We start from the raw sequence: 19,354 nt of genomic DNA, 5'->3' as shown, positions 1-19,354 counted from the left end.
AACAGAGACGGTAACGTCTGTGGCTGAGGGCCACGCTGTCGCACACGACGATCTAATTGGTCCCACAAATGTTCAATGGGTTAAGATCCCTTGATCGTGACGGCCAATCAAGAAGCTGAACGTTGTTCTCGGCAAGGAAATGCCTAGTTATTCTTGTTGTATGCGACCGAGCGTTATCATGCTGAAAAATGACGTTCTGGCGGTTCATGAAAGGAAGGACATGAGATCTGGTGATTTAATCATGGTAACGTCGAGCTGTCAAATTGCCCTTGACAAGTATAAGATCTGTCCTGCCACTGTATGAGATTAAAGCCCAAACCATGATACTTTCACCACCAAATCTGTCCACTTGCTGTACACAATTTGCAGCGAAGCGTTCGTTACGTCGTCGATATACACGTGCTCTTCCGTCGGGACGTTGCAGCATGTAACGTGACTCATCACTGAAGATAATAGTTCTCCACCTTTGCAATGGCCATGGGACATGTTGGCGACACCACTCTGTGCATTGTTGCCGATGTTGACGTATAAGGACAGGTCCTTGCAAGGGTCTCCTCCTCTTGTAAACGGTTCCTCATAGTCTGATCAGAAATTGTTCTGGCACTATCGACGTTGTCGAGGATGCTGTGGTGAACCTGTTCCACAAATGTCGAAGCCGAAAAAACCTGTCCTCAGCGGGCGCGGCCACACTGGGTCGACCTGACCTAGGGCGATCACGTGTTGACCCTTGCTGCTGGTGGCGATGCCGAAGTCTTGCTATGGTACTCTGTGACACATTCCGTTGCCTTGAAATCGCAGACTGTGACTCCCCAGCCTCCAAATGACCAGTCGCATTGTTGCGCTGAGCCTCAGTAAGTCTAGGCATGATTTTAACAACAATTTTAAGATTGTCAACTGTCCCAAAAGCATTGACCCCCCCGACTTTTATTGGAAATGATGTATGGAATGTGTTTGCAAAAGGAAATACATGAATTTCTTCCTGTTCACAATTTATTGCATTTATTGAGGAAAACAGATTTTGGTGCGTTTTGGCGAGTTGTCCTCAATGACAATGGATTCAAACTCGGAAATGTTTGCAGACAGCGTTCACCATAGATATACTGGTTACATAGACACCAATGATTAAAATTCGAAAAGTTACATGGAAAAATAATACCCAGCGTTTCTGTTTTCTTTTTTCTTTTCTTTTTTTTTTTTGAGTAGTCCATTTTCTGTGAAACTGCTCTGAATATAACATGATCAAATGACAAAGTGACAATTGGTAAAACGGTCCATTTTACTCATCAAGCTTTGGTTACGCAATTCACCGTTTTACTGTGCCTGATCACTTGCTTGATCAATACGCACATGTCACTTATTTCTGTCAAGAGCTGAGAGATCGCCCTACGGAACACTTGCCGTTTTAAACATAAATTTAGAATTTGAACAGTTCGGTTGGTTATACAGACTACGAAGAAACGACTCTTTAATGAAGGGGAATGACGACATAGTTAAAGGTAGATGAAGTGCATGAATAGTTCATACACCCGTCACTGTTGTTAACACAGTGATATCACTACAATTTTGATGAAATCTTTGAAGGGAGACAAATATGTGAAAACATTACGTTTTGTGGCACGCTGTAAAACTGGAAGAATCACGCAGTTGTTGCCTTTAGATACGTTCATTGTTCCATCTAAGTTTAGATGAAGATGTAACAGATACTAATATGCCCTAATGTTGATGATCGGTCTCATTCAAGGCGTCCCATTGAAACAACAATGGTACATTATCGATTCATCCAAAATTAGGTTAAATCACGCTAAAACACCGAAACAAACTGCTGCTGTCATCAGGTTACAGGTGCAGCCAATCTCCATGCTCGGCATCAGTTACAAATCACCACATGGCCAATTGTGACACGGAAAAAATTGCCACTGCTCAAGTGACATCAGATGGGTCCAGATTTACTCTGCACTTGGTAAACGTGGTCATGTCTGGCGACATCGTAATGGAGCAAATCCACAGTATTAATCATACCTGTCTGAAATATACCCAAAGAAAAATGTATCTCAACACACGTGTTAAAATGTTTCAGTTAACAACAGAAAAGGAACTTAGCCAAGGACCCAAGAGGTGCGGTCTTGTTCAAGATTTTGGGATACAATCTTTAATAAATTGCATAAGTACAAAACAAGAAAGAAAGGAAACCGATCACCGTGTCAATATTTGGTGTAACCTCCGTCACATTCATGATCGTCCTCCTCACTGACTGTATCAAACGTTGAGGTATCGCGGTCATTCATTCTCGATTGGGGCTTATTCCAATACCTCAAGAGTTTGTACTGGATGATCTCTTTGGTGTTTTATGCGATCTATAATGTTTCAAACATGCTCTGTGGGATTGAGATCGTGACTCCTAGCAAACCAAGGGAGATTTACGAGAAGACGTCATAAAAATGTGGTACAACAATCCTGTGTAAGATGTCAGTGATGTACCGATGGATTTTGTCGGATTATCAGAGGGTCACATTTACAGTCATGTGGAAGCCACTCCAATACCATCTATGAACTAATGCCAATCGATACTTGCATCATTGTACATATAAACTGACAAGTGGAAAAGAAATCGACTTTGATTTGACCAGTGGACCCTTCTCTCGTGAACTCAAATTTCAGTTACGACGCTCTTAACGTCACGCTGGTTCTGTGCTTTGTGTCCTTTATGTCGGATGAATATTCTGGCTCTCATGAACGGATGAAGTCTTATGATTCTAAAATGGCAATATCCTCCCTATGTCGTCTTGAACGAAGACGATCCTTAATGTCATTATTGTGCTGATGTTATCGGGCCATTTAGCTGATAGTAGATGTTTGACAAACATTATCTCTTGCAATAGCGCTCAGTGACATGACATTCCGCGTACCAGTACTCTTTGCGACGTTGTCTGTTGAGGCGTTCCCCATACTAGCTATCAACAACGAAATTAATTGATTTGTATGAGTAAATGAGCTGTATGAGTAAATGAAATTAATTTTACTCTGCTATGGGGAATATTCCAGGAATATCAAGACGGTGGACACCAGAAATGGGCTTCACACATTGTAGCCCTGAACCCGGACCTCCGGCGTGACGCACCAACGCTTAAAAATAACCACTAAAGAGTACTATCGGAAATAGAAAAATAGTTTATATGCGAAAGTGTGAAATAATTGTTAAAATAATTTCGGCCTAACTACAGTTCCAGTAGTAGGGAGATAGTAAACGTATGAAGAAAGGACTAAGGAGAGATTAGTGCAGAAATGAGCAATGCCGAATTTTTCAAAGCCCAAAGCGATGTATTTGGAACAGGCTATGGCTTTAAGCCAATATTGTATTATAAAGGGCACTTATTAAATGCCCATTTTTAAATTAGACTTAGCTTCATCATAAACGATAGATATCGTAAAAAACAATAACTTCATGCTGAAACTGTTAAGATGTAGCTTGTGCGGAGTCTCACTATCACTATAAAAAGAAACAAAAGCAAAACCAGGACGGGTGTCACAGACTATGATTGGGGTTGGGCTGGGGGGTAGCGATATCAGCTAAGATATGATAATCTTTTAGGAGAATTAAACTGAGGAGATACACGGCGTATGATAATAATGTACCTGTCGATCTCAGGGTGGTCATGGCACCTTGACATTTAATACTTGCATATCATGTAGCACACTCTTTTACACAGAACGACATGTAAGGTGTTAATCAATAGATGACACACATTCAACACACATGGCACAAAATATGTTTGAGATGACCCCTTGCGCCAGTCGGCAGTGCATGCCAGGTGAATAGACTTTCCGTCGCCATTCCTGGCTGGGCGATCTAGTGTCATCAGGGATAATCTACAACAGGGATAGGTTACTCGCTTGTTTTCTTTACCATTGGTACTAATTAACGTGTGCCTCGTCATGCTCCAGTGTAACTTTACACAGTAACTTGGTTCATTCCCAGCGCAACTTCAGCTATGTTTAACCAGGGATACTCTACAATAGGGATAGGTCACTCGCTTGTTTTCTTCACTATTTGTACTAATTAACGCGTGCCTCGTCATGCTCCAAAACACACAGTGACTTGGCTCGTTCCCAGCGCAACTTCAGTTGTGTTTAACAGAACTTCAGTCAGTTTATTTTATCAGTCGGAATTTTACAATGAATGAATGAATGAATTATAGTAAGAATCAAGAGCAAGAATTATATGTGAATGAAAGAACGAAAGAAAGAAAGAAAACGAATAAAAGAAAGAAGTACATAGGTGAATGAATGAAAGGATAAATGATACACCACGGCCTTCCCTCCCAAAACATGTGTAAGAACGCAAAAGTATCGCTAGAACACATGTTATCATCAGCTGTCCTTTTAAAAAATCTACTTTGAAATATTTTTGTTTACATTAATAATTAATTCAGATATCTTATTGCATGTGGGGACATGCAACAAAATGTTTACTGACACTGTCACACTGCCCTCAAAAATAAAGTGTAAAAACTGTTACAAAGCGTTCTAAAACACCTTTCCAGTTTTGTCAAATAATAAGATCAACATGAAAGAAAGAAGTTATGGAACTACTATCAGAGGCATGGAATTATAATTTATTATAATAACAGCGAATCATGGCCGAGGAATTATTATTGTGGTTATAATATTTAGATCTAGGGATGATGTTATTAATAATAAGTGATCAAGGTGTTCTAATAGTATATTTAGAATGGGAAATAATAAATAAAGGCCTGTGAGGTAGAAAACATATACAATGTAGGAGAGGTAGGTAATCGGCTGCGGAGGAAATAAGCATGAAAGTAGGTCGTCAGAACTTAGTGGGGGGCAAGTCGAGATGACTCATAGATTAGGTAAAGGGATAGTGACGGTACAATCAAGATGGAGCAACTTGTCCGAGGACCTCAGCAGCAGTTCGTAGTATTCCACGGGACATATATGGTTAGGAGATAGAAACTTTGAGTTTCTTGGAATCCACCTCACAGCTTTACAAATATGGTATTGGGGGTACGGAATAAGGATGGGGGAGTGAAAAAGTATGCAGGGTTAGGGGTTTTTGACCAATGGGCAAAAAAAGAAGAGGGTATTGGCTGTGACGTAGGGACCCAGCTTTAAGCGGTAGCAAAGCCCAGGGTCGAGAGTCTGGTGCGCTCCCACTCTTGGTGTTTGGTCACAAGGAATCGTCGGAAAACTATGTCAAAAGGCACCAGCATTTGGCTTAAGACGGAAGCCTTGTGGCCGAAGTTTTATAGAGTGACCATAGTGTGGGTTGTCCAGCAACACAGTTTCAAATAAACTATTGAACGAAGATCATCGTCTTGTGGTTGCTGGAGGAACTACAGTAAAACTCCAAGGGCCCCCGGGTACTGACGTTGTACCTCTCGCGCATCCCCTATCGTCAAGACCGAAGTATGGGGGTATACCGTAGTTCGGGTAAGGACCCGCCCATCGCAGGTACAGGGTTCGGCCAGGTAAACGTAATCTACCTGGCAGCAAACGGAGATAATACCATACCTTGGAGACTATAACCCTCTAGCATCAATGGCGAATCAGATCAGATCAGATCGGCGATGTGTCATATTTTTCACACAGCTCAAATGCACCCTAACATTTTGTTTTAGATTAAGAAACTATCACTTTTACTTGCAAACACATTTCACCTGATAGTATATTCCCCTCATATGAATTAAAGGTGTGTGTGAAAGATGCTTTTTGAAAAATAACTAGAAACACTCAAACAACGGCGTGTAGCATTTCAATGGCGGATCAGAAAAGATCGGCGAAATGTCATATTTTTCACACATCTCAATAACACCCTAGTACTAGTACTAGTACTAGTCACTAGTACTTGGAAACACCTTTCAACTAAAGATATGTTTTCCTTCTAAAAATTAAACGAATGTGTTAAAGAAGTTTTTATCGGCACAATTTAGTCTGTCTACGCGGTGAATCGAGAATAGAAGCCAGTGAGCCATACCGACTTGAAACTTTATTACAAATCTACTGTCCTAATACGGACACTAATACCAATTATTTGACTTAAACTGAAGTGACAAAATAGTTAACCTATCTTCTACATGTTGGATTTCAGTTTTTACAACACTCAGCGAACGTAATCAGCTGTTGAAAATAAACCGGGCTCAATCTTAAATACTATGCTGCCACCACATTAGCTACACTGGTTACATAGCGACCCGAGACATACGTTCAGCGGCTTTTCGAGGAGTTTCTTCTCCCCCTCTATATAGTAGAGCTAGTTTATTGTATCATTCATTTTACAATGAATGAATGAATTATAGTAAGAATTATATGTGAATGAAGGAAAGAAATAAAGAAATAAAGAAAATAACAGAAAGAAGTACATATGTGAATGAATGAAAGAATAAATGATACAGTACGGCCATCCCTCCCAAAACATGTGAAAGAACGCAAAAGTATCGCTAGAATACATGTGTTATCATCAGCTGTCCTTTTTAAAAAATCTACTTTGAGACAGTTTTGTTTACATTAATAATTAATTCAGACATCTTGTTACATGTGGGGAATGGCATGGACATTAACAAAATGACATTAACTGACACTGTCTTATACCCCTCAAAACAGAATGTTTCAAACTATCACAAAGTGTTGGAAACACCTTTCCAGTTATGTCAAATAATAAGATCAACAAGAAAGAAAAAAGTTATAGAACTATAACCCTCAAGCATCACAAGCATCAATGGCAGATCAGATCAGATCGGCGATATGTCACATTTTTCACACATATCACAAAGACCCTAACATTATTTTTGATTATGAAACGATCACTATCACTTGCAAACACCTTTCACCTGGTAGTATATTCCCCTCATAAGAATTAAAGGTGTATGTGAAAGGTGTTCTTGAAGCAATAACTAGAAACACTCAAACAACGCCCAAAGCCGTATAGTATTTCAACGGCGGGTCAGAACAGAACGACGATATGTCATATTTTTCACACACCTCAAATACACCCAAACGTTTTTGTTAAGTCATGAAACTATCACTATTACTTGCAAATACCTTTCAATTAAATGCATCTTTCCCTTCTATAAATTAAACGAATGTGTGGAAGAGGTTTTTATCGACACAATTTAGTCTATCTTCGCGGTGAATCGAGAATGGAAGTCAGTGATCTACATTAACATACCTACTTGAAACTTTCCTACAAATCTACTGTCCTAACACTGACACTAATAACTATTATTTGACTCAAACTGAAGTGACAAAATAGGTAACTTACCTTCTACATGTAGGTTTTCAGTTGTCACAACACCCAACGAATTTAATCAGCTGTTGGAAATAATTGGCTACGACCCACGACATACGTTCAGGGGCCTTTAGGGTAGTGTCCTCTCCCTCTGTATATAGTCTCCCTGGTGTCATCTATAATCTGATGTATTGTTTTCAGCAGCTATTCGAATTTTTCTAAATTTTGCCCGATTTTACGAGGAAACATGCTTTTCTGGATACTGTCTTACGAATCCCGCTGATTGCTCCGTTAGGCCGAAGCGAGTTACGTCGACATTTCCTTTTAGCAGTTGTGTAAAGTTGAGGGATTTGGAGTAACAGACGAAAACAGGTTTTTGTTCTATTTCTGCCAGTACCTTAGGCATTGTATTGGTATCGTTTACTCATCAACTACGTAGATATCAACAGAACTCTCCTTGTTCTATGTCCATGTACATGGTATTTTCAATTACATCACTATTAGCTTTCCACCTTTTAAACCGACAAACACTTATTAAGAAAAAAAACTCATGATATATTCAGTCACAGTTACATATACTTGAGTCTGAACTGTTTCCGGTTATTCTAGAAAACAGGGCTACAGATTCATCTATCCAAACGATAGTATGTTATTCATATATAAAAGTATCATGCAGCCAATGTAAATATCCTTGCACGTTGATCGTCAAGACCATGTTCAAACAGCCCTAGTACATCTCATTATATATATATAATTAGTCCTTCTCAATTATCTCGGTGACGGGGGTGTCAGCTTTCTAATCTTGTTTAGTATAGTAGCTGAATTAGTTGCTTGTCCTGCATGTTTTCCGATTACAATCAATACCGATGGTTAACTCCTATTTACCAACACACAATAGATGTTTCTCAAGACATTGATGCTTCAGATGATGCTCTTGTCTTGTGGGAATAAAGGTTCCTCAGCAACAACAGTTTCATCCCGGCAGGTAGTTTACAGTCTTTGTATTTCTCTTTCTGCCATGTTGTCGGAAGCCTGTTTCTGGCAAGATCAATATGCTAGATCACAGACGCCAGATTAATAGAAGTTTCGTGTCCTCAGTGTTTCTTGGATACACGGTTTACACACAAGCTTTCTTCATCTGGTTGAGCCATACAACGCGCATTTTCAAATAATCAATAAGTTGAAATTACCTACGAGGTAGCAAACACAATTAGAAAACTATGTTACTGGCTTATTGATCTACCGAAGCTTAATGATAATCTGGTGATTTCTGATAAAATGAAACCAAAACGTCTACAACGAGTCGGTGAACACTTTGTCCCCGAATCTACCCCACTGCCCCTGTTCCGAATTTGTCCATAGTGATGATGCAGTTTGCTGAAATCAATGTGTACGTTCCTAAATAGGATTCAGATTATTGCTTGGTACTGTAAAAAGATAATAATTAATGACAAAATGAAAAGACCAATATACTTCAGATATATGTACTATATATGTATTTACATAGCGTACATTTTCAAATTTGAATTGATCTTCAGAAACCCATGCTTGTCGTAAAAAGCGACTGACGGAATCGGATGGTCAGTCTCGCTGAATTGGATGACACTTGTCATCCTATCCCAGTTGCGTAGATCGATGCTTATGATGTTCATCACAGAATTATATATTAGGGTCCAGATTCGATTATTTACAGACCGCCGCCATGTAGCTGGAATGTTGGCGTGTGTGGCGAAAAGGTAAGAGCCCTGTCCTTGTAAGGTAACATAATACGTGATGACCTTTTTAATAATTGAAACTGCAATGTTTTGTGGATAACATTTTGTAGTATACTTGACCTTTGACAATCAAATTGCTAACGACACTTGCTTGATATGTTTATGTCTCATCAGTATGTGCATATTATCAAATAACAGATACAACTCCTAGTAGTCCTCAACCAACCATTTCCGGTATTGCAGTTGACTTGGTGCTGAGCATTGGAAGGAATTCTCCGTTGTCCACTTCTGTTTTTTCATCATCGTCAATCTGGCAAGTTCAACATTATTTCAGTTATATGACAACGGTATACATTTTGTCAGCACCAGTCTTGGTTTGGGCATAATAAACATCAATCTACACAGTTCAAAAGGTGTGTGAGTGAGTGAGTTTAGTTTTATGCCACACTTAGCAATATTCCAGCCATATGGTGGCGGTCTGTACATATTCGAGTCTGGAAACGACAAACCATTGATTGACAGCTTCAGCATCGATGTATGAAAGATGATGACATGTGTCAGCCAAGTCGGCGAGACAACTGATCATGCACCCCAATCACAAGCACGGGTTACTGAAGAACAGTTCTAACACGGATCTTCACGGATGACTGGATGAAAATAGTTCCTTGACTATCTGACACCGCTTGTCATCCCTGCCATAAGCATTGAACCAAATATATGCCTGATCTTCGTGGGTTGGGGATTTGAATATCAATAGCCAACATATCTGAGGAGGAGTTATCCTCCTACGCGGAAACATCACTACCCTGCAACAGACAAGAAACATCCCCTGATATGTACATATCGTGAATAATTACCTTGAACGAAAATACCCCAGCAATAAGTTCTCATTAGAGCGTGTTAACACTTGTGATCCCTGAAGCACAACTCTATTCACCTGTAACTTATCTTCGACAATGCTGGTCCACTAGGAGTTTATATACCAGCTTCCTTGGGATAATATCATTAATTTATCATACACGGAAGTTACAGCAAAATTTACGTTGGCGGTTTTTTTTCTTACATTAGGTGGCAATCGATAAAAATTAACTTGGACCACGATGGAGCAAAATTATTGACGTCGTTTTCTCAGACTTTATGACACTTACATACACTACCTAACGTAACTTAACACATCACCGGTAGAGTCTGTGGTAAGAGTTTATTGATATGATAAACTACTATTATATAGTTTTAGGCTGCGATGTCTTCGTTTCCTGCACACACGATTTGTGTAGCGAAAACTCTGAAAGTCTGTGTATGTGTGGGTGTACTCGGAGTATATTTGCGTTCATGCATATCATCTTTTGTGTTGGTGTGTGTCTGTGGATATATGTACATCCGAGTATGTTATATCCATTAGCAATTGCCAGAGATGTTTAGTGATTGCAGATTATTTCTTTGTTCAGCTGGTGCTTGTCGTTGGGTGACAGCAGTTTACAATTGTTCAGGAACTAAAAACGATTGCTAGTATGAAGGTCTCAACTGGTGACATTTTTCATTTCCTTTCTAACATGTCAATTTTTCCTTTACCATCATTTCTATATAGCGTGGATTTGTATGGAACATTTTGACAAATCAATGAGTGAGTGAGCGATTGGGTGAGTGAGTGTGACTGAGTGAGTGATTGAGTGATTGAGTGATTGAGTTAATATCTAACTTCACATCGGCAATATCTCAGCCATATCGTGACGACAACATTTAATACTGAAATAAAAAATATTTCTACCATAAAAACCTGCTAACAAAGGGCAGTAAAACAACTACAATATCACAAATGGAATTAAAACTAGTGTGGAAAGTTAAAACTAATATCACTATTCGGACAATACAATATAAAAACAGGCTATAGATTGCCAACAACTGAAGGTAGATCACCATACTAGGGACCATGGGGACTTACAGTACCTTTGCTACCTGCATGGACCCTAGCTGGATTTACATAATCCCCTCAGTTGTTAGCAATTGAGACACATCTAGCCAAAAATTAAAAATACACGCATGCTACGACTAAGAACAGTGGAAAGTTTAAATTTACTGTGGGACTTATGTTTTGGGACTTACGTACCCTCTCAGGAGGAAAATAATTTTACAATACTTCAACCCCCTTTGAGGGTACAGCCACTAACAATTCAAGTTACTAATCTAAACTACCAATTATTCAAATGCAACTATCTACAAAACATAATAATCAAAATTCACTCATGAAATCAATTTCTTTAAAAAAAACCCAACAAAACAATAATTAAATGAGAACTAACGTTAATAAAAAGATCCTTAATAGTTTTGACATTGAAATGTTTATCCCTTTTGATGGAGAATTCAACACAGTCAAGCAGGATATGCTTGACCGTGACTCTCTCATCAGAAACGGAGGATCCTCACCTTTCAATAGGTATGCATGAGTATACCGTGTGTGGCCAATACGACATCGTCGTAATATAACCTCCTCAAATCTGGACTGTCAGCCCAAGTAGTTGTAATATACGGTGGTACTTCATGTAATTTGTTTATACCTACTTGGGTGTCCCACTTCTTCTGCATCAGATCACGGATGTAAGTTGCAAGGCTAGCTTTGTAATCGGAGTATGGAAAAAGAAGTGGAGTCACAGATTTGTTGAGTGCTGCCTTGGGCGCAAACTCGGCCACCGTGTTACCAGAAATGCCTACGTGGCTGGGTAACGAGCAAAAGACGATACCGTATTGGCCAGGAGCAATATCATTATACATTACAATAATTTCAATTAAAAGTTAATGTTTACAAGACAAATTTTTAATCGCCTGAAGGCAAGAAAGAGAGTCGGAATAGTTTATGTACTGTTTATGTTTAGAATGTGTAATGTTTACAAGCCACTGCGCCACCGTCCTTGGACCCATCTGTGTATATAGATTTATAGTTGGTATATTTAGTTTTTAATTGATGACATTCTTGTTTATATTGTATTTCATTAGTTTCTGATTTTATAAATGCAGTTAATGTTAGGTCAACTTGTTGCCTAACCAGTTGCCAGCTCAATGCTGGCCGAAGAATGAAATGGTTTAATTCTATGTCCTGGAGGCGGAACAGGAGAAGACTTCTTGCTGGGTAGGTCCTCATAAAGTGGATTGAAAACACAGTTATAGGCAGGGTTAGATTCATTAGCGTATAATTTAGTAATGTACTCTAAAGCTAGTTTTATACGGCGCTGCGCAAGAGATGGTTCATCAGCCTCAACGTAGAGACTGTCAATAGTGGGAATCGTAAATTAGACCCAAGAACCCAAGACCCAAGAACTTGGCCTCGTTCACAACTTTGATGGGACTTCCATTTAAAAATAGTTCTGGGTCCTTTTGCGGCTTATATTTTCTACAAAAGTGTATGCAATTAGTTTTTGACTTAGGAAATTTAAAGCCGTTTTCAAGACACCATTTAGTAATATTATTTAAAGACAATTGCAATTGCCGTTCGATAGTATGCATATTTTTACCTCGACAAGAAATGTTAAAATCATCCACAAATAATGATCCATCAATTGAGTCATTTAAAACCTTGTATAAACTGTTTATCTTGATACTAAAAAGTGTTACAGACAAAATACTGCCTTGTTCCTGATTGACGCAAGTCAAATCTATCTGTACGTTTGAGGTATGTCTCTTGTAAACTCAACGCTGATGGTTTAAAATCTTGTGATAATAGTTGAAGATCATTAAAATTGTTTCAAAGGCCTCTTCAGTTCCACTGGATAACATTATGAGAACAACTCATGGGAGCTCAATGGGAGAGCGTGAACGAGACGCAGTCCTTTTATACTGGGATGACTGTGAAGGGCTTGTCTCCATATCTAGCGGTTCATAGGTGTTATGAACCTGTACAGGCACTTGTAATGGTAAAGGCACCTCCATATGTTTAAGGGACCTGGCTTCTTTTCGTCTTTGTTGTTTCTGTTTTTTTCTAGATATTGTTGATTTCCTTTCAGGTTCATGGTCATGTTTTTGTTCAGGCATCATATCTGTCTGGGTGGATGTTCCTGTATCCTCATCAGAAATTGTATGCAGAATGTTCTGTTTTTCTGAGACCCAGGAAATGGACGTCTGGTACTCGTGATCAACTGTTGGACGAAAGGTAGATACTACAGCAGAGTAAGTTTATTTTTGTGGGGAGATTCTATCTGTGACTGGTAACAGTTTCTTTGCCTCAGCAAAAGATATATTATTTGTGTGTTTTAGTTTGAGAATTTGGACTTGTTCAAAGACTGGACATGATCGTGATGAGGACATGTGATGTCCTTGGCAGTTTGCACATTTGATGGTATTTGTGCAGTCGGCATTCTCATGTTTCTCACCACAACGAGAACATCTGGGGGAGTTCTTGTATGTGTTAGCGCCGTGTCCGAACATCTGACATTTAAAGCACCGAAGTGGATTAGAGATGTAGACTTCCACCTCAATATTAAAGTAGCCAGCTTTAACTGATTTTGGTATGGTAGAAAGACAAAACGTGAACAGATAAGTGTTTGTTTTGACAGTGTTTTCGCCGTCTTTTCTTGTGAAACGTTTCACAGAGGTGACACCTTGAGATTTAAGCTCTGCTGCGATGTCAACTTCTGACATGTCAGAGAGACATTTTGCCCGATCACGAACAATGCCTCTACATGAATTCAACGTTCTGTGTGCTGACACAGCAATCCTTGTATTTGCAAACTGACGAGCTTTAAGCAAATTTACAGCCTGTTGTTTTCTGGCACATTCCACCAGCAAGGAACCTGTTCTAAGACGAGTAACGTTTTTCACTTCACCGCATATTCCTGCAATAGCTTTCGATATTGCGAAAGGGTTCAGTTTTAATGGTTGTCCGTTAATTCCCTGTACAACCAGGAAATGAGGCCGAGAATCTAAATTCGTTGTCTCTGGTTCATCATCAGAAGACGAGACAGTTTCTAAATCTACATGCTTTCTCTTGGATTTAGATCGAGAACCAGAGAGTTGTTGGGAAGCCATGGTGAATGGATGTAGATTCTACATCCCTGCTCCCCCTCCACCACGGAGTGTCAACAAGGACGGCGTCAAAGTGAAAACCAACGATGAAACACCAGGGTTACAGGGATGTTATACTCGAGCAATACAGACACAGGTAGCCAATACTGTCAAACAGAATAAAAGTCAGCTTGGTTCCATCCATGACAATTTCTGAAGACAATTAGAACCTGGAGGTCAGTAATGCCAGATTGGCCCATGAGCCCATTTCTGGCATAGTGCTCTAGGCAAAACAATATCATGAATAATTTGAATTTAGAATAGCCAAGACCAGAAAAATAGATATGTGCAATAATACTAGCTATGCACAGGGCCTGGCGTGACCAGCCGATTGATTCAACCACCCATCTAGGTGAACTCTGGGCCAAAGTGGTGTGTTCAGCAACAGGATCACGGTTGCAGGCCCCAATTGCCCTCGGCCACTTGGATCCCTTCCTCCACCGACAAAGGTCCGCAACCCACGGCAAACAGGTTGGTGGACCAAATATGCCCCCGGGTCCACAACGGGGGCATGGCGAGCACTTAGCCTTACCCAGCACCCACCACGAGGAGGTGACTCACCACGAGTGCCACGAATGAATGAAGAAAGCTTGATTCGTGCTCTCTACTTAATCCTAGAAACTGAAACACGGTTTAATCCTGAGTTTGGTATTTTGAGGTACTATCGTGGTACATGTAGTTTAAATCCTTTTATTGTACATATACATATTTTGTTATTATAAAAAGACGCTATCAATAATGATATTGCATTAGATTGTGTAGTTCACAAATCAAATCGTAGCAATTGTTTCTTTCCTTTTTGTTGTGTCCGGTTAATCCGACTCAACGTAGTCGTTGCCTGGGGTATATACTACGATGTCTGTCAAGAGACCAGCATCCTGACCTAAAGAGTGTACGATGACACGAGTGAAATATACCTTCTATTTTGTGGGAGACAGTAAGAAAAGATAAAAGTCGCTCATCACCCTGACGCATATTATGACTGTCACCATCTACAGTTTGTCTTTAGCTTACAGAAATGGTTTCCAAAATGCAAATATTTTTTATCTTTGAGGCAAGTTCTAACAGTGCTGACAAGTAAGCTGTGCTATAACATATGCAGATGCGTTTGTTTCATTGTTAATGGGGCGCGGGTGAGTTTTTCTATAATCATAAGCAAGTCGGGTTGACTAAATGTACACTGGAAGCTGTCTAAACCGGCACTCATCAGGACTGAAGAAATAATCCAGTTATACAAGGTCCCGGATTATAGAGCTATTGATAAATGTACACGCCGCGGACGGGAGTGAATTTTATGCTGGTGTTGACAGGTTCCACTGTATATGTTGAACATGTGTTTATGAGTCACTGTGTGTTCAATGTAAATATACCTTGTCCAACACTAGGTCACAAGCACAGAATGCTTGATTTGTGAGTAATATTTTGGTCTGTGAAGAAAACTTTCAGTTATTCGTCACCTTCTTGCCTTGTCAAGGGAGTTAATTGACTATAAACGTTCTAAGTGGTTAATTCCCTTGCCTCCCGAAATTGTTCGTGACGAACATGGTGGAGATGACTCACTTCTGACACGCGATCACCTGTGCTGACCGCGTGAGCAGGAAGATCATGCCTGATAACAGAGCCCACCGCCCTCCGTCCTCTCTAAATCGTTAATATATGCCAATACATTCGGGAGGTTAAGGTTTGATTTATGTGGAAACCCTTCACGACAGAATTTTATTGTGTACTTTTGTACATATCCATTTATCAGAAATCCTCTGATCATCAAGAATAACGATGAAAACAAGAAATTTCACATCTGTTTTCGCTTAGGCAAGGTTAGTTGACAGACTCTCAGATCTGAGGTAAGGTAATGGTATAATACAGCAATCTCACCAAAGTCTTTGTACGAGGGAGAAACAGTTATGTAGAATGTAAGACAGCGAGTGGTCTGACAGCAGCTAATGTTGATTCAGGCATTGACGGATTTGTTGGCGATGATGAATATACTCCAGAACGTGTCCGTCGCAACACGGCAACCAGACTTTATATATATATTCAGTCATTTCCCGAAAGTTCGGGCACATACAGCCATCACCAACACCGTAGAAATCCCTAGCAGTCTCACTGAAGTACAAGTAGAAAACCAAGGGCAGATAATTCCCGGACAGTCTGCTACCAAAATCTTAAAAATGCTGACCATCTATTATACGAAATTTGATCCATCATAATTAGTATTCAAAACACTAAACGTTGAGACCAAATAATAATTATTACATTATTAATAACAAAATATACATACAATACACACTCGTAACACAAACAATTTACAGAAACAGTCCAATACCTTGACAGTGGATGTCCTTTCTTGGCAACAAACAGCATACGACATGGTGGCATGGCTCTTTGCTTCCACTAACGTCTTTGCTATACCTGTGGTTTTTGAATGCGAGGTCCATCCATGGTACGACCCTCAACATGTCCAGGGCGTCATGGACAATGATGCATTCAAACTTCCTTGGAACAGGTCCATACACAGCCACAGAAGAATTCCACCCAACAAAACTAATCATGTCTTATTTGATAATGCCAATGCATTTATTTGCATCATTGAATGTTTTGTCCCTTTGACAGCAGTGATTGGCAAAAGCATGCTTAACATGTCGATCTCACATTTGAAATGTCACAAGTGTACTATCGTCAGGATCCCTATTGTTCTCGGTACACTTGGTTTAACCTTCTGATCTCCTGGCGTAGATGAAAAAATGCCCATGTTCCTACCGGGAGCACAGGCCTTTTGACAGTCTGGGTATTGCAGAAGACTTGGGGAACAGTATTGGGGAACAGTCATAAGTTCTTGGTGGGCTCGACTAGACAGCATTTCCTGGGAGAAATCTGGTCTGCATGTAGTCCGGGCAAGGGTCCTGAGCTGATGATGGATCTTACCAACCTGATCATGCCTGATTCACCCGAACCCTGCATAGGCAATGTCAAAGAGATGTGCTTTGAGCCCTTTTCTGAAGGCTTTGATTGTTGCAGCCTCTGTCAGACTTGGTGGAAGTTTGTTCCAAAGCATCGCGGTTGCCTTGTCGAGGCACTTGTTTCAGTCCTTGATTTTGGTACGATGAGCAGTTATTTAGATTGGAGAGACCGTGATGGTGTGTATGAAAGTACAAATTCAGGCAAACATGCCGATGCTTTGAGATAAATACCTTTATGAAGCATGCACGCAAAGGACAGATACTCACTTTATTGCCTTTTGAATATAAATAATTTCTCTGAAAAAATGACAACATACAAAACAAAAACATCCATCATTTCTATGCATTATTTCGAATTCTTACCAAGTTTGAAAGGGCATCCTTGACTCTTGATTATATATACGTATGTAATTCACATGGCCGTTCGTGACCTGATCACAATACAGGTAAGGCCCGCTGACAAAGCACTCTGATAATATTCTTTTCAGTTCGTCACGCTACACATGACGTCACTGCTGAGAATTTGTTCACGTCTTTTAGCTATTTGTTTTTCTAAGTCAGCGGTCGTGATCAGTATGTTTTAATAGTTAAAAAAGAAATCATCACACTCTCATCCGTGTCATACATACTGCAAAAAACTTGAAAGAAGTTATGTTACTTTATTACCTGCACGCTATCGCCCGAAAATAGAAGAATTCACCATATAGGTGATGTTATCATGGTGAATCTGGACTATTTCTTTGTATTTCTCACATCACGCGAACTTATTTCCACTCATACTATCTGTATTTTAGGTTCATTCCAGACAATGTATTCCGGGTTCAAACTCCAACATATCTCCTCGAAATGAAATTATCGACGTGATTACACGATGCCCTAGTAGTACTTTTGCGTTATTGATCTTCTTGTTGACGCGGAACATCTGCTGGATCTTTATGTGTCACAGGTGGATAGAGTCCTCCGGGGGATATCTCGAACGTATGAATTCCCTCGTGTTTTGTCGAAAAACAGCGGAAACATCCATTCCCTTTGCCTGTGTGCCTACATGCGTGTCAAGTTTACAAATGTCTCAGTACTGAAAGACAGACATGTTTAAGAACGACCAAGCGCTAAAATACCATCATCTTTGCAGCTGTAGTTATCCAAAGTGGCTGTCACAGATCAATACGAATCCCGTAACGTAATATATTCGTTCCGGGGCACAATGTCCCGGGTTAACTCTTCTACGGTGCTGGAATTGGGCGACACCTCTCCATTATTAACAGTTAACGCCAAGTTACGATTCTCACCTAAACTGTGGTCATGTCTCTTTAAACGTTACAGACATACAAATCGACTTTTACAATGTACGACGTATTTTGCCCAGTCTCCGGGATTGGTAAATTTCAACTTGTTTTAGTGTTTCTCATCGCTGCCCATAATATCAGTCACGGGTTGTCTAGTTCAGACAACGTTTTTTTTCAATTTACAGTAATAAATGTTGCATCTGTAGTATTGCTCAGTGTTTAGCAACAAACATACAGATAACATTACCCAAAGGGGGGTTAGCGGCTCTATTATGTCGGGAAAATGGGTTGTACTGGTAGCAAAGTCGTCTAACTTTGTTGTGGATAGCTGCGCCACTCCAGAAACATGTGATTGCTGGTTCACATCCTGGTTCACCTGATATACGTTTCTTGTTTCTTCACCCTAGGCTTTCATCTCCAAAATTAAATAGCGATGTTTTGTCTATATTATTTCATAAAAAGCCTGCACGCATGGAAGCATCGTGTTCTCCAAAATATGAGGATTCCCACTTTCGTTTTGTATTTGGACTACACTAAAGGCTAACCCCCTGACACACCTGTCATCTAAACACTAGATAATCAGTGTGGAGGTTTGCCTGTCGCCCATTCTTCAGTTCACAGTAAACCCAGAAAAGGTTTTCACAGGCCTCTCAATGTATAATTTTTCACTTCTGCTAAATGTCCAAATCCATATTTTTTCAAAACATCTCAGACACTGTCTGTGGCATGTTTTACATATCTGGCATGGTGTTTCCAGGCTGTTTGACAGGCACAGTATTGGGGTCCAGGCATTCCTTCAGAGCCTCTTCTCGACCCTATCACCAGTGTCCAGACAGTGCTACTCCTATATTTATACCCCTTATCAGAGTCCATGCTAAGCAAAAGCAAACATGCACTCTACACGCAATAACTATTAAAAAGTAAGTTCTTCAAGCATTCAATCGATTTGTCGGCGGTTGGTACTGTGAAGCCTATGTATTGACTGACACTTCCGCAACGAGGCTGTCGCCATGGATGCACGATCTAAATCATTTCAAAAGCTGAGAAAGTGTAATCTCAGCTATAACACATGCTACATCGCAACAGCTATCTGCC

This window comes from Haliotis asinina, chromosome 8 (genome assembly GCF_037392515.1).
Source record: "Haliotis asinina isolate JCU_RB_2024 chromosome 8, JCU_Hal_asi_v2, whole genome shotgun sequence".
Taxonomy (NCBI): domain Eukaryota; kingdom Metazoa; phylum Mollusca; class Gastropoda; order Lepetellida; family Haliotidae; genus Haliotis; species Haliotis asinina.
This window is presented reverse-complemented; position numbering follows the sequence as displayed.